This window comes from Equus przewalskii, chromosome X, assembly GCF_037783145.1.
Source record: "Equus przewalskii isolate Varuska chromosome X, EquPr2, whole genome shotgun sequence".
Taxonomy (NCBI): Eukaryota; Metazoa; Chordata; class Mammalia; order Perissodactyla; family Equidae; genus Equus; species Equus przewalskii.
In genome coordinates, this window is record NC_091863.1 from 120,099,295 (window position 1) to 120,123,258 (window position 23,964).

General features: G+C 49.7%; 1 protein-coding gene across 2 annotated transcripts in view; it reads left to right on the forward strand.

Annotated features, from left to right (window-relative positions):
- Positions 1 to 23,964, forward strand: part of MAMLD1 (mastermind like domain containing 1) — a 224,647-nt gene that overhangs the window by 73,300 nt on the left and 127,383 nt on the right. For both annotated transcript variants that reach the window (XM_070606167.1, XM_070606168.1), the window contains exons 3-4: positions 7,636 to 7,727; positions 23,850 to 23,942. The gene's annotated coding sequence lies outside the window, so the exon portion shown is untranslated. The remainder of the gene's footprint in view (positions 1 to 7,635; positions 7,728 to 23,849; positions 23,943 to 23,964) is intronic.

The window sequence follows — 23,964 nt, forward strand, 5'->3', positions numbered from 1 at the left end:
TCTGTGTGGCAACAAAGGGAACCAGTGCTTTAGTGTGTGGGACCATCACAGAGTTTCAGATTCCTCTGTGAAATTCCAGGGAACATGGTTCAGCAGTCATAAGCCAAGCCCCCCCCCCCCCACCCTCTGGAGAAAGGCCCAGGCTTAGACACCTCAGTGTGGGACCAAGAGGCCCAGGAATGCAGCTGGGGGGCCCGCTGGCTTCCGGCATGTCACTTCCACTCTGTGCCTCCAGGTTTTCCATTGTCAAATGGGACTGCCAACTGGACTTCCCATACAGGGCAGTTGTCAAGATGACCTCAGACAAGAAGTCATATTCTACCCATTCTAAGCCTCCGCTTCCTTACCCTTAAAATGCAGCTTTATTGCACACAGGAGGGGCCCAGAGTTGGTTGGGTCCCTCTACATCCTAAACGTAGCCACACCCACAGCATCTAGCACCAAGGCAGGTCACTCTTTCTCCAGCCCCAGCCCAACAGGCCCCCTTTCAGTTCCCTTTAACCTTGTCCCACTCCCAGGTGTCAGGAGCCCCAGGGCTAAGCCTGGCCCTGGCAGTGAAGAGGGGACACCAAAGAAGGTTGATAAGCTGTCCTGTTTGTCCATGACCTGGCCTTCTCTCCACCTTGCCAAGGGCCTTGGTTTTGTCACCTGATTTGGCAAGAGGAAGCTAACGTACGACCTTGTTATTGGCCAAGCTCATTGGATGAATGGCAGTGAATGATAATCCAATAGGCAGCAGCTGGGGGGTGGGTGGAATAAGGAGAGGGCAGTGAAGAGAGGTAGAGAAAGCCCTGAGCTGGGAGCTAGGACACCAGGCTCAAACGGCCCACCCTGCCTTGTTCTAACCACACACTCTTGACATGGCACTCCCGGCCCTCTTCTGGCGCTGCAGTAGACTCTCATTGCCTTTGAAACATGTACCCCTCTTCGAATTCTCTGTTCCTTGTCTATCTTCCCTGCAAGATGGAAGCAGCAGGGGGGCAGTGATGAGGTGGATCTCAGGCACCACTCTACCTCCAATACTAGCACACAACCAGCACTTGATAAGTATGTGGTGGACGTAAGAATGAACAGATGAGCGGAGGAATGGAATGGACAGCAACATGTTTGGTAATCCATAAAGAACTGTGCACACCCCAGGGAGCCTTCTTACGGAAGCCCAACGAGCCAAAGGCAGGAACAAGAACTCAGGCTTCTAGGCTCTTCTTCCTGAGGCGGCCCAGTAGAGGGTGCCTCCCAGGAGCGCCTCGGCTGGGCCAGCTCTTCCTTCTAGACTTGGTATTGGTCAGGGCTGTCTTCCAGGGTATCACCTGCATTCCCTATAAGCAGAGTTGAGGCCCAAGGATCAGCCACCTTGGGGCCCAGAAGGAAATAGAGGCCGAAGCCTACAGCACACCCGTCTGTAGTTGTCTGCTTTGAGGACAAGCTGCTACTATGGATCTGGGGCTCCAAGGTCAGCACACATTTGTACTGCTTCCTGGAATCCTGGCATTTTTCTTTCAGAATAATGGGGGAGTGTGTGTTAAATGTGAGGGGGTGGCAGGGGAAGAATGCTGCCGTTCAGCCCCCTCCCCAGATGATCCAAGAGAGCGTGCCTGCTGTCCTTGTTCAGCTGTTTGAGCTGACCTGTGCCTGGGGTCAGATGACAGACGGCAAGGAAGGGAGGGAGGCAGGGAGGGAGGGAGGAATCCTAGAGGCTACATCTCCTAAAGTTCCTGATTCCTCCCAAATTTTCTTTGTCTCAGCACTGCCATCACTTGCCCCTAGAATGGCGTGCCCTACTAGAGGTTGTTGGATTTTGTTTGTTGGCTTATTGTACGCAAGTATGTAACCAAGCAATGCCTAGCCATTAGCTGTCTATAGCCGGCTCCTGAGACACAAGTCCAGAAAAAGAGTCCTCAACAGTGCCCTCTGGAATGCCTCTATGGGTATCTGGGAAAGAAGGAAGTGGCTTCAAACTCTGTTGTTGAAGACAAGTTTGAAGATGGAGAGCACACTAAGGATCATTCTAGTCTTCCCCTATCATCATATAGATGGGATCACTGAGGCCAGAGAGGGGGCAGGCATCTTCCGAGGTCACCATTGTCAGCCCAACCCAAGGGACAGCCTCCGCATCAGCCCCCAGCCCTGGCTTCATCTGAGCTCAGATCCCCATCAGAGCATGAGGCCTGCAGTATAGCCCTATGGCCAGCATGGGAGGCACTTCTGGAAGTTGCACTGAAGCATGCCCATTTGGGAAATTTGTGGGCCATGGTCATGGCTGTGGTCCTGGCTGGACACGCACTAGGGCATGAGCCTGGAGTTGCAGACTTTGGGGTGGCTCATGAGCGGCGTTGGGTGCACAGGGATATTGAAGCACCACAGCCCGACCAGGCAGCAGATCTGCATCCCCCACTCCTGCAGGCCTGAGCGCACATGCCCAGAAAATACAACCCAGAGACATTTCCAAACAAACTCACAGGCAAATAAAGCCCTGCAGGCCTGGCCTAGACAGGGGCCAAGTTTCGGCCGACCGTGTGGGAGCATTCCCCCTTGGTGGAAAATCTTGGGGAGAAGGGGGATAACAGCCCCCTTGGCCCAAGACTGTGGCTGGCCTTGGGCCTTGGCCCCCAAAGCCTGACCTGGGAGCCAGGGGGCCGCTGCCCCAAGACCTTTGACTTTTGGTCAGCAGGCTGCCCTGAGAGGTAGCCTGCTGTAGAGGTAAGAGCACCAGCAACACCTGCTGAGTTTCCAGCCTGCTGGCCTCGCCTGCCACTGGTGGACTTGCCCGCCCCCCCAATCACATGAGCCAAATCCTTAAAGTAGTCCTTATATATTTATATCCTACTGTCTCCATTCCTCTGGAGAACGCTGCCTGACACAGTGAGTAACTATAAAGTGTGCTTGGGACAGCATCTGGGCCATAAGTTAGCACTACACAAGGGATCCTAGAATAAGCATCCGGCAGCTGTGGGGGGAAGGGCTGGGAGTGACAGCGCATGGAGTACCCGAGCACTCACGTTTGCCCCCACCCCCCACTCATCCCCAAGGAAGCGCATGTGCCCAGCAGAGTTCTCCAGTTAAGTAGGGGTGAATAGAACTTCCCGAAACTCACGAAATGGTTTCTGACCCGAACCGGGTCAACGGAAGACTGTTATCCCACCAGATACCCTGCACAGGAACTGCATAGTACTTATAGTTGGGAAACACTACCTCCCTCCCGAAAATTCAAAGCTTCTGTTACCTAATGCAGATGCTGAGAAGTCCTACTGGAGAGAGAACCATTTAACATTGTTTAACCCAATGTCTCCCAAACTTTTTGATCTCAGAGTCCTTTTTTTCTTTGAAGGGCTATTCTGTTCACGTCTGGTAAAATTTGCGTTCCATAGAACACATTTCTGGAAATATTGGACTCAGTGGCCTATAAACAGCCTTCCAGCTCCCACAGGTTAGGATTCTTTAAATTTCCACAAGACTCATAAACCTGATTGGCTCTCTATTTATTGTCATCCACTCATTGGACTGTTGAGGGATGTTATGACCCACAGACTGAATTCTGATTGAGCACAAATATCTGTGGCCACAACACCCTTGGCAGTGGCCCAGGAACTTGGGAGCAGCATCCATTTGACCATCTGGATTCACCCTGACTGCAGATGAGTTGTGCAGTGGGGTGTAGGCCCGCTGTGGGCTGTGTCCACCGAGAAAGGTTTACAGCAGTGGTTCTGGGCTGTTCAGGGCTTGGAGAGCCTTTTTTTTTTTTTTTTTTTTTGAGGAAGATTAGCCCTGAGCTAACTGCAGCCAATCCTCCTCTTTTTGCTGAGGAAGACTGGCCCTGAGCTAACATCCGTGCCCATCTTTCTCTACTTTATATATGGGATGCCTAGCACAGCATGGCTTGTCAAGTGGTGCCATGTCCGCACCCGGGATCCGAACCGGCGAACCCCGGGCCACCGAAGTGGAGCGTGTGCACTTAACCACTGTGCCACCTGGCCAGCCCCTCGGAGATCCTTCTGAAGAGCTAAGAAGAGTTATGGAACTTGTCTCCAGAAAACACACAGAAGTACATTCATGCACACATATGCACACACAATGTTTTGCATCCAAATCCAAGGGTCTTGTCAACGACCTGAAGCCCTCCCTGGATTTCTTGGGGATGTGTGGACTTGGCTTAAGAAGCCCCTGGAATGCTCTTGGGGCTCCTGGATGGGGCTCACTTCTGACAACCTTTGACGCCTAAGGAAATCTGGAGAGTTCTTACTTGTCTAGGTGTGAGGTGGGGGGCCAGGAGACAGCTCCCACCCTTCAGAGCTGGCATTCTAACATGGGCCCTAAGACGGGCGCTTGTCATCTCCTGGTCCTGGCTAAATTCGGAGAGCAACAGGAATTACAGGAGTGCATTGGACAAGAGGTCCGCTCTGGGGCTTCTGCTGAGGGGTTCGAGAATGGTCGGTATTAATCACAAAGATAGCTTCTTAGAGGTGGGGCTTCACGCTGCGATTTGAAGAATGTGGGCTGTGGCTTGGGGGGATCTAAGACCAGTTGTTGCCTGCACAGGGGACAACTCAGGCAAAGGCTGAGGGGTGGTAAGGGGGGTGCATTTCAGAGAGTGGGGGTGGTAGTAAGAAGGAGAACCAAGCGTGGGTCAAGTGGAGGGTAAGCGTGGACTCACTGCAACTCAGGCCACAATCGGTAAACCCGCTCTACATTCAGCAAACACCCCGAGGCCCTCCTTTACGAAAAGTCCCGTCTGGCCCGGCAGACAGGTAGGGCAGGCGGCGCTCCCTCCGTCAACTCAATCCCTCTGGAATTCCCCACAACAGCTGTCCTGAGCCTGCGCCACCAGCCTCCTCCAGCCCTGGCCCCACCCTGACTCTGCCAGCAGCAAACTCAGCTTGGGATTTGCAGAGAAGACCAAAGTTGTCCAACTTGAAGCTTCCATCGTCCTTGCCACCTCAAAGTCACGGTGTACCTCCCTTCCCTCTCTTCCTTCTTTCTATTCAGTCTCAGAGGAAAAAGGGTTGCTCCTTCCCTTGTGGATGGCCAACCCATTCCCCTGGGTCCTGGACCCCATCGAGTCCCATGTCCTCTGGAGCTTCACTTCTTGTAGAAAGGGTACTCGGCTCCGGCTGCCCCTGCTTTTCCCACATCCCCATGACCACCTCTGCTTCTAAGGCTGAAACATCCAGAAACCTTTGATGCATCCCCTCCTCCCCTCACCTCTGCGAAAACACCTGCCCCACAAAAGCGTTGGCCCACACCCCTTTCTCCTGACAAACCTTCTACTCATACTGCATATATCAGCTGAACCTTCACAATTTAGGGAAGCCCTCCTAAACCCCTCCCCCCAGATTACTTAGGGCTCCTATGGTCTCCCACACTCCTGCCCCACTGGGTGCAGCCCCTGTACGGGACATGTTACACCAGGAATATAAATGTTCTGTGTTTGTCTCCTCAACTAGTCTGGAAACTCAGTGAGGGCAGGCATGTGCCTACTCTCTTAGTCTGCAGACTCCAGAAAGTCAAATCTGAGACAAAAACTTATGTGTGAATATTTTTCGGGGGAGAGTGACACCAGGGAGCGGAAGTAAGGGGCAGGGGCAGTGATGCAGGGAAAGAAGGACAGTCAGTACAAGACCGTGTTTATCAAGCTGGCCACTGTGAAAGGCAACTGGCTGCTTGAATTTATGGGACCATCCGAGAAGCCATATGAAATGCATCTCGAGATCATCCATTGTGGAAGAAAAGGGGAAGCAGTTATTTCATGGAGTGTTAACACCCCCAAAAACCAAGGTGCACATGTGTGGGTGCTGAGTGGTTCCCACAACGACCCATCCCTTGGCTTGGGGGAAGGAGGGGAAAGCATGCGTCACAGACACTGCAAGGTGCCAGTAGGTTGCACCAGCATGAAGGTGGTCAGAATTTTCACAAAACTGGTCTCCACAGCAGTGACTGGAGTAAGAGATGGGTGAAGCCAAGAGAACCTGAAGTGGGGCATTAAAAAGTGTCTGATACAGTCCATTCCTTGCACCACATAGATTTGCTTGTATCCTCCATTGTACCCTGTTCCCATATTACAATATGGGGCTTCCATTTTTGAGAAAACAAAATGCTCTCACTTCCTTCTTAAGACATTTGAAGTCTAAGACCAATCTACCCAGAAGCCCTTTCAAAGTGATAGGCAGTTGCAATCTTTGCAAAGACTTCATGCAGGAGGGTTGGTGAAAAAGTGACGGTCCTTGGTGCCACAGCTGATCCCTAGGCCATAGTTGATATTCATCATCTCCCTCCTCCACCTCGTATTCTAGAAATGTTCTTCCCTGGGCCAGCACTTTGGCTGGTCTGTGTTGCTTGCCTGGTGAGGTGACTCAGGCCTTTATCCCCAGAGAGTCTAAGCCCTTAGCTGCCGGGCCATTGTTGGGCCATGGTTCCTGCAAGCACCCATTCACCTTTGTTACTGGACAAGGAAGCACCAAGAAAACACCCCCATTGAATTCCCTGGGCCCTAAACATATTCCTCCCTGCCACCATTGCATGGAAGCAACCCTAAGCCCTCCTTTCTTTTCCTGCTGGTTTACTGGAATGAAAACCCTAACTGACTATATGGTCATTGTGGCTTCAAGTTCAATGGAATCCTTACTGTGACCCCTGATGGAAATATTCTGTCCCATCAAAACAGAACTTCTAATCTGGAAGAGACTAAAGCTTCAGGGACAGGAGGCATAAATTCAACAAATGAGTCACTGAGAGTGATGGTGAGGAGGCCCACTCCTATGTCCACCCTTTGGTTTGCGGATGTGTGGGTTTTAGCTATTGAGGACCATGTGTTGGTCATTGGATCCGTGTATACACCGCATCCCGGAAAACAGCACCTCAACCCCACACTGTACTGTCCCCAAGCTGGCATCTTAGCTAAGTCTTTAACAGGCTATTCTATTAGGCCTACTGCTACTGAGTGACTGGGCACACAGTAATCTCAGTGAATCCTGTGCCCAACGTTGTACCTCCTTTGCCATTAACACGATTTTCCAAGCAGGTTCCTTCCAGGCCCCTAGCCAACTAGTGTATTAATTTTCTAGGGCTGCCATAACAAAGTATCACAAATTGGGTGGCTTAAAGGACAGAAATTTATTGTCTCACAGTTCTGGAGACCAGAAGTCCAAAACAAAGGAACGAGCAGGGTTGGTTCTCTCCGAGGGCTGAGGGAAGGGTCTGCTCCAGGCCTCTCTCCCTGGCTTGTAGACAGCCATCTTTGCCTGTGTCTCCTCACATCGTCTTCCCTCTATATACAGCTCTTTGTCCAAATGTCCCCTTTGTATAAGGACACCAGTCATATTGGTTTAGGGCCCACCCTACTCCAGCATGGCCTCATCTTAACTAATTAAATCTGCATTGACCCTATTTCCAAATAAGGTTACAATCTGAGGTACCAGGGACAGGACTTCAACATATGAATTTGGAAAGTGGACAAAATTCAACCTGTGGCAACCAGCTAAGCCAATTGCCACTGCCCAGTCGTCCATCCTTTTGTAGGCCACTTCCTCTACGCCAAGTTGACGACCAACCCCACCCTCTAGGAGTATTTCCCTTTACCGCTGTTCTTTCTACCATCGCCAAGTGGGCTTGGAATGTGGCAACAGTCCATTTCTCTTTCAGCTTTCACCAATACATTGTGCCAACCAATCTAAGGACGAGGCCCAAACTATTTTCTCCTGCATTGATGGGTCACAGGAAAACTCCATAAAGCCGTAAGTATGAGCTGTGGGAAATGTGTGCTTAATACAACAGATGCAGCCATCTGTTTAAGTAAGTTACTTGAGTCTATGGACCTTCTTGGATCCAAAGTCAAATCATTATTTTCATCATACAAAGGATGTGCTTGCCTGAGCTTATAACTTAGTAGATCTAATAATACCCAGCTTACGATGGGCAACTGCAGTCTTATGGTTGCTTGGGGTTCCACGGTCAAGCGCTAGTTCTCTACCAAGGCCCAATAACACTCCAAAAGCTTTTATCAAAGGAAAGCAATCCTCTGCCACAGAAAGCATGACCTTTCTCCAAAACCGTAGGAGTCTGCACTGCGACTCTGCTGTTAGAGATTGCCAAAGACTCCACACAGCATTTCCGTCTACCACAGATACCTCTAGCACCACTGGATCTGATGAGTCATTAGGCTCAAGAGGGAGAGTAGCTTGTACTTCAGCCTGGGCCACTGCAGAGCCCTCTCTTGTTCTAAATCCCACTCAAAACTGGCAACCTCTGCACAACCCAATAAATATCTTGGAGCAAAATTCCCAACTTCATTCTACACTGCCTCCAAAATCTAAAAGACCCTCCCGGTGCTGTGTCTCTTTCTTAGGGGTAGGCAATTCACAGTAGAATAATTTGTCCTTTTTCTTAGGGGAGATGTCACAGTGTGTTTTAGATCATTAGACCCCTAAAAATTTCACTGACATGGCAAGCCCATACATCTTCTTGGGGTCTATCTCCCACCCTCTTATTTGCATGTGTCTTACAAGGACGTCTGAGGTACTTGTCACTTGATGCTCACCAGGTCCAATTAGCATGATGTCAGTAATTTTATCAATATGATGAGCCAGTGTGATGTTCTGTGAAATGTCAAGAAGATCAAGGCCCCTATAGACTACATTGTGACAGCAGAGAGCAGAGAATTCCCCTCGCCCTGGGGTAAAATAGTGAATATGTACTGCTAGCCTTCTTGTGTAAAGGCAAACAGCTTTTAATCTCATTTATTGATGGGGATTAAAATAATGCATTCTCCAGCCCAAGAGCCACATACCAAGTGTCAAAGGATGTTCTGGTCTGCTGCAGTAAAGATAGCACAGCCAGCAGTGCAGCCACAACTGGTGTGACCACCTGGTAGAGTTTACCATAAGCGGTTCACCATAGTCTGCCACAATCCATCTGGTTTTTGCTGGAGCCGTATAGGTGAGCTGAACAAGGATGTGATGGGGACCACTGCTTTTTCATCCTTTAAATCTTTGATAGTGAGACAAATTTTTGCAATACCTCCTAGTGTTGCTTCTGATTTCCCATCTCAGCTGAGGAAGCAGTTTCCACACTTTCCACTGGATCCTTCCTATCAAAATAATTCTTACTCCATGAGTCAGGATGCTAATGTGAGGGTTCTTCTAGCTGCTAAAAATGTCTATCCCAGTTATATACTTGGGAGCCAGAGAAATGACCACAGGATGGGCCTACAGCTCCATTAGACCATTTGTCACCTGACCTCAGTAAGTCCCCAGTCTAACAAGAAAAACATGATGGCATTTTTGGTTTTTTGATACTAGTGTAAGCTCAGACCTTGTATCCAACAGTTCTTGACAAGTATAAGTAGTCCCCTTTCCCTGTCATGGTTCCCTTCACAAACGTCCTTAGACCCCTTTGCAGAAGGATTGGGAGAATATTTGTCATATGTAATTGCGGTGGCACTGTAGGGCTCTTCCACAAGGAGAGCAGTCTCCCCTTCAATCTGGGCTCTGGGTTGGAGAAGTGACATAAATCCGGAAACTGCGTAAGGAATTGAATTTTTCATTGTGGTGGCTGATATCCGTGTTCTGCTCATAAGCTGCCGATGTTTTTCTGTTAGACTAATCGGATGACGCCCTCATTATCTCCCACCTATCTGTCCTAGGAATGCAATGGTCTGTCGGTCATCACACAGATCCCAGCAGGTGTGACACCCCAGTGGCTACTCTGACCTTGCTTACATTACTATGATGGTTAAGTGTTGCCACCTGACCTCTGCCATTCTAGAGTCACATCTCCACTGATACCAGAGAACTCAGTTCCATGGTGTATCTCATACTGTAAAACTCAACCTAGAGAAAACAGCTACTTAACAAGCTCTCAAATATGCTAGTGCCCCTCTCGCCTACCGCCTTGGTGAAGGAAGGGTTCTTCGTCCCACCCAAGGAACACAGTCAAATAGTAGGTTTTCTGATATCACGTAATCTGTTCTAATATCTCTCTGAACATTACGCTTCCTTCCTCAATACTATACCAAGAAAGTTACAGCAGCTCCATCTCATTTATTCTAGGCTACTGTCATGGCAGGCTTCAAGGAGCCATGTCAGCAGAGTATTAGGACTCATTCCCAATGTCTTTATCTGAACCTTGAATCCCTGGGTACAAGTGAGTGCCACCATGTCAATAGATTCTCCCCTGTCTACTCCCTGGGTCCAATACCGTCAATATCCAGCCCCCATAAGCGTTCTCACAATTCTTACTAGTATATATTAGCCAGTTTCTGCAATTCCTTTGGCAAGTAAGCTATTTTCTTCCAGAACAAGAATTGGACTTCCAAGCTTGGGCTGTATTCCAAGCCTGAGATCTGACCCTGGTTGTCAGCCTAGAGGCAATGAGAGGTAGTGAAGGTGGGTCTTGAAGAGGAAAAGCATCATCTTGCAAGACACCTACATCAGATGATGTCATTGCAGGGTCTCTACAGTGTGGCAGGCTGCTCTCCTCTGGCAAAGAAAAGAGGCTGCCAGCATGAAGAGTTCTGGAGACTTTGAGGGTCCAAGATTCTCAGGCTTATCCACCCAAACGTCCCCACCTCAGGTCTCAATTTCCCACTGTTTTCCCATCAAGACCTTAATATAGAAAACTATTGAAGCTGTATTTAATCTTCTTTGCAACACTCTATTCTTACAATTTGATGTTGGGTCTAGTTTTCCTCACGGTCTGAGGATTCCTTTGAATGCTTCCATAGGGGCCTTCTAGCTTTCACAGGGTGTTTTGAATTCACGGGTGGCTGACCCAAGCCCACCATTTTCTTTATTGCAAGTTTCTCAAAGTAATAAAAGCCAGACAACCCCCCAATCCTTACGATTACCATTGTCCCTATAATATTTGAGTGCTATCACTACCACATAACCACGTGCTTCACAAGTGAGAGTCTAGATAACTGTGATGCCACTGCATGTCAACGCTTGTCACCATCCCTCTTCCCACCAGAAACGGGGTCCGTATTACCATCTGACTGGTAGGAGATCTAGCCCCCAAATCCCATCTTCAGGACTTCTAAGGCCCTTCCTAGTACCAGCTATCTGGTTCTCCGGAATGCAGAGCATAAGACAAAGGCTTATATGTAAGTATCTTTATTGGGAAATGTGATCCCAGAGAGCATGAGTGAGAGATGGGGGGGACGAGGGGAGCACCATAGGGAAGGAGGAAGAGCCAAAAGACAGATACGCTATCTAATTATGCACCATAACGGGTGACTGTTTGCTTGATGCCACATAACCCTCTGAGAGCCAAATGAAATATGACGCAGAACTAGGGGGAGAAAGGGGAGCAGCTATTCCTCATCTCCTTTCCCCGTTGGTCAAAGTTTCTTTCCGTGGGAATGTAACTCCCCTGCATGCGCACATACCAAACAAGTCCCCCTGGCATTCCATGCCACAGTGTCAAAAGAGAAGGCCCAGGCATGCATTGTAAGCCTGAGGTGAGGTGCTGTCGAGCTGCACCCGCATGCATTTTGTTGGACCCCACGTAGAAAGAACTGGTTGCTTCAGAGGTGGCTGGAATAAGAGACAAGTGAGGTGAAGCAGCTCCGATATGGTGCAGAAGAGCTGTCGGTAGCCTTCCCTTTTTTATCAGATCTTTCTCCCACAACTAGTGTGGCGCTGGAGCGAGGTGCTCAGCAGATACTTGGGAGAGCATGTGTGAGTGCCTACTCCTTCTCAGGTTGGAGGCTGGAGCTGGGAGTCACAGACAGGGGCGAGGAAGGAAGTGGACCACCCGGCTTAGGATTCCTTCCAGGCCCAGGAGCCTGGTGGTGGGGAGGACCAGGGCTACAAGGCAATACAGGCTTCTGCTTCCTTCCTGCCAGGGGATGGAGGCCACCATTTTCCAAGCAGAGGGACAATGGATCATTCGGAAGCAGCAGGAATCCTTTAAGAGGGAGTAAAGGAGGGAGGCTTCTGGGGAATAAGAGGGCAGAGTGAGTCCCAAGAGATGGGAACAGGATCCAATCGGGGCCACCAAAAAAATCATAAAAGCATCCACTTGAAGTCCTATCTGCTCCTATCCGCAGCTGGGCCTCTGGAGGAAGTGGGATGAAGGGTTCTTTAGGAGACAGTGAGTGGAAACTGAGCAGCAGGAAGCAGCACTGGCTGTCTCTCTCGGTGCTTTCAGCAATGGATGAGCTGCTTGCGACTGAGTCCATGGCTTCAAGCAAATGGAGGGAGGTCCGTAGGCAGGATGCCTTCGATTTGCTCCATCCCACAGTCCCAGGAAACCACAATTGAAAATCAATAATCACTAATAAATCGCTAAGTAATGTTACACTGGCGAAACGGCCATTTCATTAGTAGGAACGAGCCCTGAGCAGAGAGCAAGAGGAGGCGGCATGGAGCTTGCAGGGGACAGCTAGTTCTGGCCTCCGTCAAGGGTAGCAAATGTTCTGCTTGCTGTCCATCCTACTATAGGGAAACGTGGTCCCTTGCGGCCGCAGCTTCTTAGGGATACAGAAGTCTTTCAAGGCTTCTGCTTTGATTCCCCCAGCCTCACTGAGCCCACAGAGTGGCACGGTGGGCTGGTGTCTATGAGGTGGCCCTTCAGGAATAAGGACACAGTGTGTGGCTGTAGCTTCACAGACAGGGTCAGGATGCTGGAATGGGCAATGATGCATCCACGCAAGGAGGACTTCCGTGGGACACGGCTAGGGACGGGGGCGGGTTGGGGAAGAAGCTGAGCCCTGCATGGCCACCGATGGGAAGCTTCTGGATACCCACTTGCAAGGGTCAGTGTGGCACCATGTCTAGCTCGCTTAGAACGCCACAGCTCTAAAGTGGGCTGCCATGGCTCTCCTAGCCAGCTAGGCATCTGCCACCAGGTCCGGGGATCTGATTACTAAAGCAGTTTGTTTTGCCGCTGATGCAACGTGACACCAGCCTGTGCGATCTGCTCTGGGCATCACGTTGCCAGCACACACAGCAAAGAGATGGAAATTTGGCTGCTGCAAAAGGCACCGATTTTGCCTTTTTCTCTGAATCTCCTTTCTCTGAACAGCAGGGACATTTCAGTCCCATGTAAAGCACACTCTCTTCCTCCTGGCAAATGCCCAGTACCGTAATTCCCCATAGAGTGCCACCTTGGAAGTGCCTTGGGCAGCATCTCAGGGGCAAGAAGACTGCTCTGCATCGTAGGTCCTGAGGCGCTGGGGGAATAACGAGGAGCCCAGAGAGAAGGCACTTGGATAGCAAAGCATCTTCTCGGCCTCACTTGCCTCTGCACTCAGGAGAAAGGGCTGGCGAAACAAATGTCCCAGCTCACAAGGAAGAGCAGCAAGCCACTTCCTTGTCCTTTGGTTTCATTACTCAAATTGCACCAGGTGACATCTCTACTCATTCCTCAAGGCAGCAGGGCTTCCCCGCAGGCAGACATGCCACGCGGCCGGGAGGCAGGCCAGCGGAGGCATAGCCGCAGCTCCAACACAACTGGGGCTACCTGCAGCCCAGGACGGGTCTCTCAGCCACGAGGGCAGGTGGGGAGGCCTGCCTGGAAAATGCTGCAGATGGGAGGCCAAGCCTGTGGGAGAGGCAGAACCTAAAGCCCAGAGAGGGAAAGGAGCTTGCCCCAGGTCCCACGCTGGGCCACTTGCAGGACTGAGCCAAGAGCCCAGGGTCTTGCCTCCCGGGCCAGGCCTCTTATCATTGATGGAACTGCCACCAATAGACTCCTGGCATCACTGGCTCTTTAGGGGCCCACCCCCTCCCCACATACACACATTTGTTTGTCTGTTGCCCGTTGGTGCACTAATGTCACTTCATGTACAGGACAGATGGACTGTACTTGAGAGCTGGAGGGGCCCTTGGGCCTCACTTTGCCTGGCCCCCTCACTGGGTGGATGAGCATGCTTCGCCCTCAGCAAGCATTTTGCAGCAGCAGCAGGTAGAAACTGCCCATACCTGAATGACAGCTAACATCTGACAGATATTAACTCACTCGAACCCTGTGAGGTAGGTACCCCGATTAGCCCCATTTTACAGACGAGAAAACAGAGGCACAGAGAGGATAAGTAAACTGCCCAAAGTCACACAGCTGGTAAGTGGCAAAGCCTGGATTGAAATCAGGCTAGCTCCTGGTTGCTTGCTTTGACACTATGCTGTGTAATCTCGCACAGGGTCAGTGTGAGGACCCAATGAGTTAATATGTGGCAGGTGTCAGCACCTGCTGTTAAGGCTCCTCCAGCTCTCAAGTGAGCTACATCCGTGGTGTCTAATAATGAGTGTGAGATGGTTCATCACTGCCCCCTCAAGAGTGTATTAGCCCAAGTCCAACACTCTGCACACAGTAGGTGTTCAGAAAAGGCTCTTCTGTGTATTCTATCAGTCAGACACACTGGCACTTCTATAGCGCACACCAGCTGTGTGCCGGACCCCGACATGATAAACGAGAGCTGGTGCCTGAAATCCTGCAGCACTTAGTCTAGTGGGGAGACAGGCGGATTTGCAGTCTCAGGCCAGGGTCCCGAAGACGGCACCAGAGGTGCTGTTTGTCCCGGGGCAGCTCCTTTTCCTGACCTCAGGGAGGAGAGGGGTCAACAAAGGCCTCCCAGACAAGCACTAAGGCTTCAGCTGAGGCCTGATGGCTGCAGAGGAATGCCCCAAATGAGCAGGAAAAGCAGGGCCCTCTGCTGCCTGGAGGGCACAGTATGGAGGTGTGAAAGAACAAGGTGTTTTGGAATGACCAGTTGTTCGCTGTGGCCGCCACATGAGCTGTCTTTGTTTTTTGTTTTTTGTTTTTATTGAGTTATTGATAGGTTACAATCTTGTGAAATTTCAGTTGTACATTAATGTTTGTCAGTCATGTTGTAGGTGCACCATTTCACCCTTTGTGCCCACCCCCAACCCCACCTTTCCCCTGGTATCCACTAAACTGTTTTTAGTCCATAATTTTAAATTCCTCATATGAGTGGAGTCATACACAGATTGTCCTTCTCTTGTTGGCTTATTTCACTTAACATAATTCTCTCAAGGTCCATCCATGTTATTGCAAATGGAATGATTTTGTTCTGTTTTGCACACATGAGCTGTCTTTGTGAAGGTTGGGGGCAAACCCAGAGGACAGACTGAGTCAGAGTTAGGCTCAAGCCTTCAAAACACATGGCATTTGGCCTGCTAGGTTTCAGACTCGCTTGGGACACATGATACCTCTTTGCTTTCCGATTTCTCCCTTTTGGAAGGGAATGTCTACCCTGTGCCCATCCCACTGTATTAGTCAGGGTTCTCCAGAGAAACAGAACCAACAGGAGATATGTATAGATAGACAGGAGGAGGCTGATGATAGGAATTGGCTCACCTTATGGTGGAGACCGAGAAGTCCCACAATCTGCCATCTACAAGCCGGAAACCCAGGAAAGCCAGTGGTGTAAGTCAGTTGGTCCCAAGGCCTGAGGCCCAGGGGCCCACGGGTGTAAGTCCCAGAGTCGGAAGGTCTGAGAACCAGGAGTTGCAAAGTCCAAGGGCAGGAAAAAAATGGACATCCCAGCTCAAGAGGAGAGAGGGAATTGGCCCTTCCTTCACCGTTCGGTTCCTTTGGGGCCCTCACCGGATTTGATGGTGCCTGCCCACATTGGTGTGGGTAGATCCCTTTACTTAGTCTGATTCAAATGCTAACCTCTTCCACAAACACCCTCACAGACACACCCAGAAATAAGGTTTTACCAGCTATCTGGGCATTCCTTAGCCCAGCCAAGCTGACACACAAAATTAGCCATTATACTCATCATTACATTTTGGAAGCAGATAACTTGTCACTTGGTTTTACAGGTTTGCAAATGGAGAGGAATTTTGGCCCAGGTTGAATTATACCCTGAGTCTCACCCATACCTGATTTAGGTGACATTTGGATGAGATTTGGAACTGAGAGTTGATGCCGGAATGGAGTGAGACTTTGGGGGATGTTGGGATGGGATATTGAGTGTATTTTGCATGTGAGAAAGACACAGGGACTTTTGGGATCCAGAGGGTGGGCTGTGAGGGGTTGACCTGTGTCCCCCCAAAATTTGTATGTTGAAGTTCTAACCGCCAGTACCTCAGAATGTGACGTTATTTGGAACTAGGGTCATTACAGATGTAATTAATTAAGGTGAGGTGACACTAGTGTAGCGTGGGACCCTAATCCAATATCACTGATGTCCTTCTAAAAAGGGGGAAATTTGGACACAGACGCTTGCGTTGAAGGAAGACAATGTGAAGAGACACAGGGAGCAGACGGCCGTCCACAAGCCAAGGAGAGGAGCCTGGAACAGACCCTTCCCTCACAGCCCTCAGAAGGAAGCACCCTTACTGACCCTTTGACTGCAGACTTCTAGCCTCCAGAACTGTGACAACAAATTCCCATTGTTTAAGCCACCCAGTTTGTGTAGGTGAAAGTGGATGGCCGCCTAATATAACAATAATAATCATCATCATAATTAGTACAGGCATACCTCCTTTTATTGAGCTTCACTTTATTGCGCTTCACAGACATTGCATTTTTTACAAATTGAAGGTTTGTGGCAACCCTGCATCCAGCAAGTCTGTTGGCACCATTTTTCAAACAGCATTTTCTCACTTGATTTCTCTGTGTCACATTTGGGTAGTTCTGGCATTATTTCAAACTGTTTCATTATTACTATATTTTTATGGTGATCTGTGATCAGTGACCTTTGATGTTACTGCTGTAATTGTTTTGGGGCACCATGAACCATGCCCATATAAGACAATTGATAAACGGTGTACGTGTTCTGACTGCTCCACTGACCGGCCATTCCCCCTTCTTTTTCCTTCTTCTCCGGCCTCCCTATTCCCTGAGACACAACAATATTGAAATCAGGCTAATTACTAACCCTTCAACGGCCTCTAAGTGTCCCAGTGAAAGGAAGAGTTACACATCCCTCACTTTAAATCAAAAGCTAGAAATGATTAAGCTTAACGAGGAAGGCATGTCGAAAGCAAAGATAGCCAAAAGCTAGGCCTCTTGTGCCAAACAGTTAGCCAAGTTGTGAATGTAAAGGAAAGGTTCTCGAAGGAAATTAAAAGTGCTACTCCAGTGAACACACAAACGATAAACAAGTGAAACAGCCTATTGCAGATATGGAGAAAGTGTCACTGGTCTGGATAGAAGATCAAACCAGCACAACATTCCCTTAAGCCAAAGCCTAATCCAGAACAGGGCCCTAGCTCTCTTCAATCCTATGAAGGCTGAGAGAGGTGAGGAAGCTGCAGAAGAAAAGTTCGAAGCTGGCAGAGGTTGGTGCATGAGGTTTAAGGAAAGAAGCTGTCTCCATAACATAACAGCGCAAGGTGAAGCAGCCAGTGCTGATGGAGAAGCTGCAGCAAGTTCTCCAGAAGATCTAGCTGAGATCGTTAATGAAGGGGCTACACTAAACGACAGATTTTCAATGAAGATGAAACAGCCTTATATTGAAGGAGATGACATCTAGGACTTTCATAACTTGTGAGGACAAGTCAACGCCTGGCTTCAAAGCTTCAAAGGACAGGCTGACTCTCTTGTCAGGAGCTAATGCAGCTGGTGACTTTCTGTTGAAACTAATGCTCATTTAGCATTCTGAAAATCTTAGGGTCCTTAAGAATCGTACTAACCTACTCTGTCTGTGCTCTATACATGGAACAACAAAGCCTGGGTGACAGCACATCTCTTTACAACATGGTTTACTGAATATTTGAAGCCCACTGTTGAGACCCACTCCTCAGAAAAAAAGATTTCTTTCAAAATATTACTGCTCGTTGACAATGCACCAGATCACCCCAGAGCTCTGATGGAGATGTACAATGAGATTAATGTTGTTTTCATGCCTGCGAACACAACATTCATTCTGCAGCTCATAGATCGAGGAGTAATTTTGACCTTCACATCTTATTTAAGAAAAACATTTTGTAAAGCTTTAACTGCCATGGATAGTGATTCCTCTGGTGGATCTGGGCAAGGTAAACTGAAAACCTTCTGGAAAGGATTCACCATTCTAGAGGCCATTAAGAATATTCATGATTCACGGGAAGAGGTCAAAATATCAACACGAACAGGAGTTTGGAAGAAGTTGATTCTAATCCTCATGGATGACTTTGAGGGGCCAAGACTTCAGTGGAGGAAGTAACTGCAGACGTGGTGGAAACAGCAAGAGAACTAGAATTAGAAGTGGAGCCTGAGAGGTGACCGAATTGCTGTGATCTCATGATAAACTTTAATGGACAAGGAGTTGCTTTTCACGGACAAGCAAAGAAAGTGGTTTCTTGAGATGGAATCTACTCCTGGTGAAGATGCTGGGAAGATTGTTGAAATGCATGTAGAATACGACGTAAACTTCGGTGATAAAACAGCAGAAGGGTTTGAGAGGACTGACTCCAAGTCTGAAAGAAGTTCTACTGTGAGTAAAATGCTACCAAACAGCATCAGATGCTACAGAGAAACCATTCATGAAAGGAAGAGTGAATCGAGGCGGCAAACTTCACTGTTGTCTTATGTTAAGAAGTTGCCACAGCCACCTCAGTCTTCAGCAACCAGCACCCTGATAAGTCAGCAGCCATCAACATCGAGGCAAGACCCTCCACCAGCGATGACTCGCTGAAGGCTCAGGTGATGGTGAGCATTTTTAGCAATAAAGTAGTTTTTAATTAAAGTATGTGTTTTTTTAACAATGCTATTGCACACTTAAGAGACTACACTATAGCATAGGCATAACTTTATACGCACTGAGGAACCAAAAATTTTGTGTGACTGGCTTTATTGCGATGTTCGCTTTGTTGCAGTGGTCTGGAACCGAACCCGCACTGTCTCCAAGGTAGGCCTGCAGTAGCTGCGGTATACTTACTTTTACAACAACTGATACTAGCTGATCACTTATACTGTGCTACCTGCACATGGATTATAGTTAATGCTTACAACAACCCGATGAGGTGGTCACTACTGTTATCTTCATTTTGCTGACTAGAAAACTCACCCCAGGCCGCCCAGTAAGCGTTGGGCCCTGGTTTGAACCAGGCAGTTCTGCTCTAACACCTGCATTCGATGGCATGTTGGGCAACGTTGAACAACCAGCCCTCATTTGCAGCATTTGCTCATTTCTGTGGTGTAGATACTCCCACTGTGGCCAATTCCAAGCTACCAATGAGTCACCAACAGGTTCACAAAATTCCTGACAATGTAGCAGTCCTTCCTCGTGAGCTGGTGCAGGCCAGCCAACCAGCACAGCACCAGGCCCAGCGGGAGTAACATGTGAAGTGCATGTTACTTTCGTCCTCCCTGGTCAGTTTTGTCTTAAAGGGGATCTATGGAGGCTGCTGAGTCCCAGACCGCCTAGGACATTCAAATCCTGGTTGTAGCATGAGTAACTCTGCCATCTCAGACAAGCTGCTGAACCTCTCTGGGCCTCAGTTCGCTCATCTCTGAAATTAATTTTTGAGGCTTCATTGAACTCACGATGTGAAGCAGGGGGCCTGATGCATAGTAGGTGTGCCCCAAGCTTTAGCTGCTTTTATTGTTAATATGCTTGTGTTTTCCAGAACAGCAGAGGAACATTGTCCGCTATTTCTCCAGTCGTCTGCCTGGACGATGTGCCTGCCCAATGCTGGGCCCTGGCTGGTTCCCTGGTGTTGGGTCATATTAACTTTCTGAATGGTTGTGGTGATGGTGCCGCAGTAGCCTAGCTCGTTGCTAGGACAGCAACAGGCCAGGGGTTTGTTGTGTGGGTTTTTCTTAATCACAAAATTGCAAATGCTCTAAAGGGTCCTAGAACAGTGGATGGAGCCTCTTCCCATGTGGGGCCGGTCATGCCTGTGCTGCTGGAAAAAAATGTCATGGCATAAAGAGTAATAATTAGCAGGCCATCTGCATAGTTTTTTCTATATAAAAGCTATGACAATGTCTTTCAGTTATGTGTATGGTGTAAGAGGAAAACTGGCAACCATCGAGATCTACGATCATTCCTGAAATTAGTTATCCATCTCGGTTTAAATAACCATTTCCCATCTTTATCTGTGCTCTCATGGTATTACCCACGGCATTCTAGAAGTGGCATTCATGGTAAGCAAGGAGCTGTGGGGGAAAAATTGACTTACAGCCACAGCTTTCTGGTTTCCTGGTGAAATCGATGCAAGCCATTCTACAGCCCCTTAATTAACTGCTTGCTTGCTAATGAGGGCTTTTTCCTTAAAGGTTCCTATTTTTTAAATCAGTGAAGTCACCAGGAAATTACAATCAATACTTTAACAATTTCCCATTTGTTTCCATTGTGATTCTTAAAAACGCTTACCACCACCAATGTCCCCAAGAAAATTAAAATTATTTAAGAACATAGTGATGAGAAATAATTCGACTCGTTTCCCAGGTGCTCTCCTCTACCCTCCTAGGCGAAGTGCCACGTGTCTTATGCAAGTGCCCCAATCTGGCTCCTCACCTGGCACAGACTTACTTTTTGCCAGACATATCAAAACACTCACAGTTTGCCCAAAATCATACGGTGTCTAGAGCTCCATGCAGGACCTGAGCTTTCATCCTAATATGCTTCGTCTTCCTGGATTCAACACCTGCCCCGTCTTTGGGAGGGTTTGGGATAATAATCATGACAGTAGCCTCTTCTCTGAGTGCTACCAGCCTACAGGCCAGGCGCCCTGCCAAGGGTGGTCCCACGCATAGGGGCTGCAACCCTGACTTCACCCCAGCAAAGCAGGTACTACTCTGACCCCTACTTTAGAAAGGAGACATCCGGCTCCCGAGGTTATACAGCTAGGAGGCGGCAGAACCTGGGTCTACGCCGGGGGCTCCCAGATCAACTTGCACTTCCTCCGCATGGGCAGCCGCCACCCTGGGCCTCCTCACCGGTGTTTGTCTGTCCTGGTTCCTGTCGGTGTGGCCTCCAGTCTGCTGTGGTTAGAGAACGCAGGTCACTGGGGTCAGGACTCTATGCAGAGGAGTCAGGAGGCCCTGAGCTAATGCTCCAGCAGCCAGGAGCTCGGAGCCTGCATCTCAGAGCCTGAACTGTGGGGTGTGGCCTCTGCATGGGTGAGGCATGGTTGCAGGGGGCCGGGAGCCAGGGGCAAGGCAGAGGGAACAGGTGGAGTGCAAGACCTCCAGGTGGGCACAGCCAACAGCCTCTGCACAAATGCAGTGGTAGGCAGGGGGAGATGCCGGGCACTGTGTTGAGCCCTGCCACATCCGCCACTCCATTTCCTCCTTCTGGATCCGGATTCTGCCATCTAGAGGGTACCCTGAACGCCCCTCCACCCTAACCAGGGGTCAGCTGTGATTTCATCAGGCAGGCTTCAGGGGAACCCCAGAAGTCTCTACTAAAACAGTAAAACAGGACGAGCCGAGGGCAAAGGGCTGTAGAGTCACAGAGATACAGACAGGGCTGTGGATGGCCAAGGCAGGGAGGGTGCCCAGGCTGTGCTGTGATGGGTCTCAGGCCAGGCTTCACAGAGGAGGAGGCTTTTGAGATGAGCCCTGAAGGTCAGGTGGGAGTTTGACAGGAAAGCTGGAATTCTAGGCAGGGGAAATGCATGAGCAAAGGTGCGAGGTGGGAAGAACTAGGAATTATTTGGTGTCTAATCAACAGCCAAGCCAGGCAGGAGGCCCAAGGACATGTATGAAAGCACCAGGAGATGAAGCTGGAAATGGAGGCTGGGGCCCACCTATGGAGCGCCTTAAACGACAGGCTGAGGAGTTGGGATTTAGCAGTAGGGAGCCACAGGAGGTTTTGGAGCAAGGGAGTAACAATGAACAGAGCAACTGGATGTGTGTTTCTTACCTGCAGTCGGCACGCCTGTTCTTCATGGGCCTCTACCTGTGCAGGCCACACAGAATTCCAGAGGCTGGCTATCCTGTTAAGCCCCCAGCATTTGTCACGTGAACTTGGGAAAATCTAGTATACGTTCACAGGAATATGACTATGAATGACAGACAGCTGCTGATTGCCTTCATATCCCTTGAGTTCTAGCTTTGGACCAGACCAAAGGCAGGGCCCACACTGGCCTTGGCATGGTGCCCCTGGACCCCCACAGCCCAAGCCTAACCCTTTGCTGGCAGCCTCTCCTCAACAGGGCCAGGAGATTTCCCCAGGAGAAGGGAAGCCCTTTGAGACCCCTGTGGGATTCCTTCCCTGGCCTAGACCCACCTGCCAGGACGACACAAGCTAAATGTGAATGGCCACATGGCAGGTGGAAGCATCCCAAGCTTTGAGGCCCAACTGTTTACTGCTCTGCCACTCTCAAGCTGTGTGACCCTGAACATGTCCCTTCACCTCTCTGAGTCTCCCATTTCCTCATCTGGAACATGGAGATGAGGATAGCTTACACCTCATCGGGTTCGTGGGTTGGGCCGGTAAAGCCCATGGTAATGGAGAGTTTATAGCCCCAAGCTTGGTCTGCAGTTTTGGTGACAAAGGGTCTCACAGTCGGTCTACCCAGTGAGGAGGAAGCCTTCACTTAGCCTCTGCCTCTGGCCTCCTCTCCCATTTCTTCACCAGCCTTGGGGTACCCACGGTGACAAGCACAAAGGAACCTGTTTCCAACAGTAACTGAAAGAACCACAACACGTCTGAGCCACGAGGCCCCTTGGTGACATGACCTGAGGCTAGTTTCATGGTACTTACACAAAACTCTTTGCCTGACCTCCATCTTTCTTAACCTGTGATCAAGTCCTTAAAATGTAACGACAGCTATAGGCCCCTTTCCCAGTGTGTTTGTACAATCCTGTGGTCCCCAGAGTTTCCTCAAAAGTTCCAGGAAATTGGAATCCTACAAACTTTCATTGAGCAGATACTCCCTGCCAAGCACAGTGCTGGGAGCTGGGAATATAGCAGTGAGCAAAACAGGCCAGCCTGGGCCCTCCCGGGCTCTAACCTATAGAGGAGGTCAGCGGGTGGTAAGTACCAAAGACACAACGCAGCAGGGAAGGGGGGAGGAAGCGCCAGAGATGGGCATGAGGGTGTGAAACGTTACACAAAGCGGCCAGGTGACACTGGTGTCAAGATTAAAGGAAATAAGGGAGCCAGCTCATGCAAAGGCCCTAAGGAAGGCCGTGCCTGGTGTGTTGAGGTAGAGTCAGGATACCTGGAGCAGAGGGAAGATGATGTCATCCAGTTGCGGGGAGGTGTTTAGGCGCAGCCTGTTAGGCCATCAGAAGCACTTTAGTTTCACCAAGTAAAATGGGAAGCTACTGCAGGTGCACAGAGATGGGGGACTAGACTGGGCTGGAGGAGGGTGTGGCTGGGGAAGGTACGAAACAGAGCAACCTGTTAGGTGGCTCCTGGAGTAATCCAGGTGGGAGATGCTGGTGGCTGGGCCCAGGCGGTAGCAGTGGAGGAGGAGAGAATGCTGGGATTGTGGATGCATTTTGAAGACGGAGAAACAGAACTGACCACTTCTCTGGATGTGGGGTATGAGCGAAAGAAAGAGGAATCAAGGAAGACTCCAGAGCATTTGGCCTAGGCACCTTGAAGGATGGAGCTGACACGAACTGAAGTGGCAGACTATAAAAGAAGTGGCTTTGCGGGGTGACCAGGAGCTCAGTTAAGGCCATGTGGAGTTTGAGATGTCTAGTTGCATCCAGGTGGTGGTGCCAAGCAGGCAGTTGGCCATTTGACACAGGTGCAGCTGTGATCGCACAGGCTCCCAAGACACTCGGGGGAGTAGGCATCACATGCCCCAGTGGGGAAGCCAAGGGGAAGTGATATGAGGATGGAATGGAGGTGTTTGGGAATAGAACCCCATCTTCCACCTCCTTGAGCAGTGCACTTTAAAAACCCCCTGCAACGCCCTGTGATAGACACAGGGATCCCCAGTTCCCCTTTGTTTAACCGGATTCCCTTCAAGGTACTCAGGAGCTTTCTCTTGCTCTAGGGAGGCATAGCCATTCTAGGATGACTCTCCCTGCCTGCAGGACCCAGACAGTCCAAGGGCCAAGACTCCACTACGGCCTCATCTGGAGTGAAGGTAAGGACTGAGATCAGTTCAA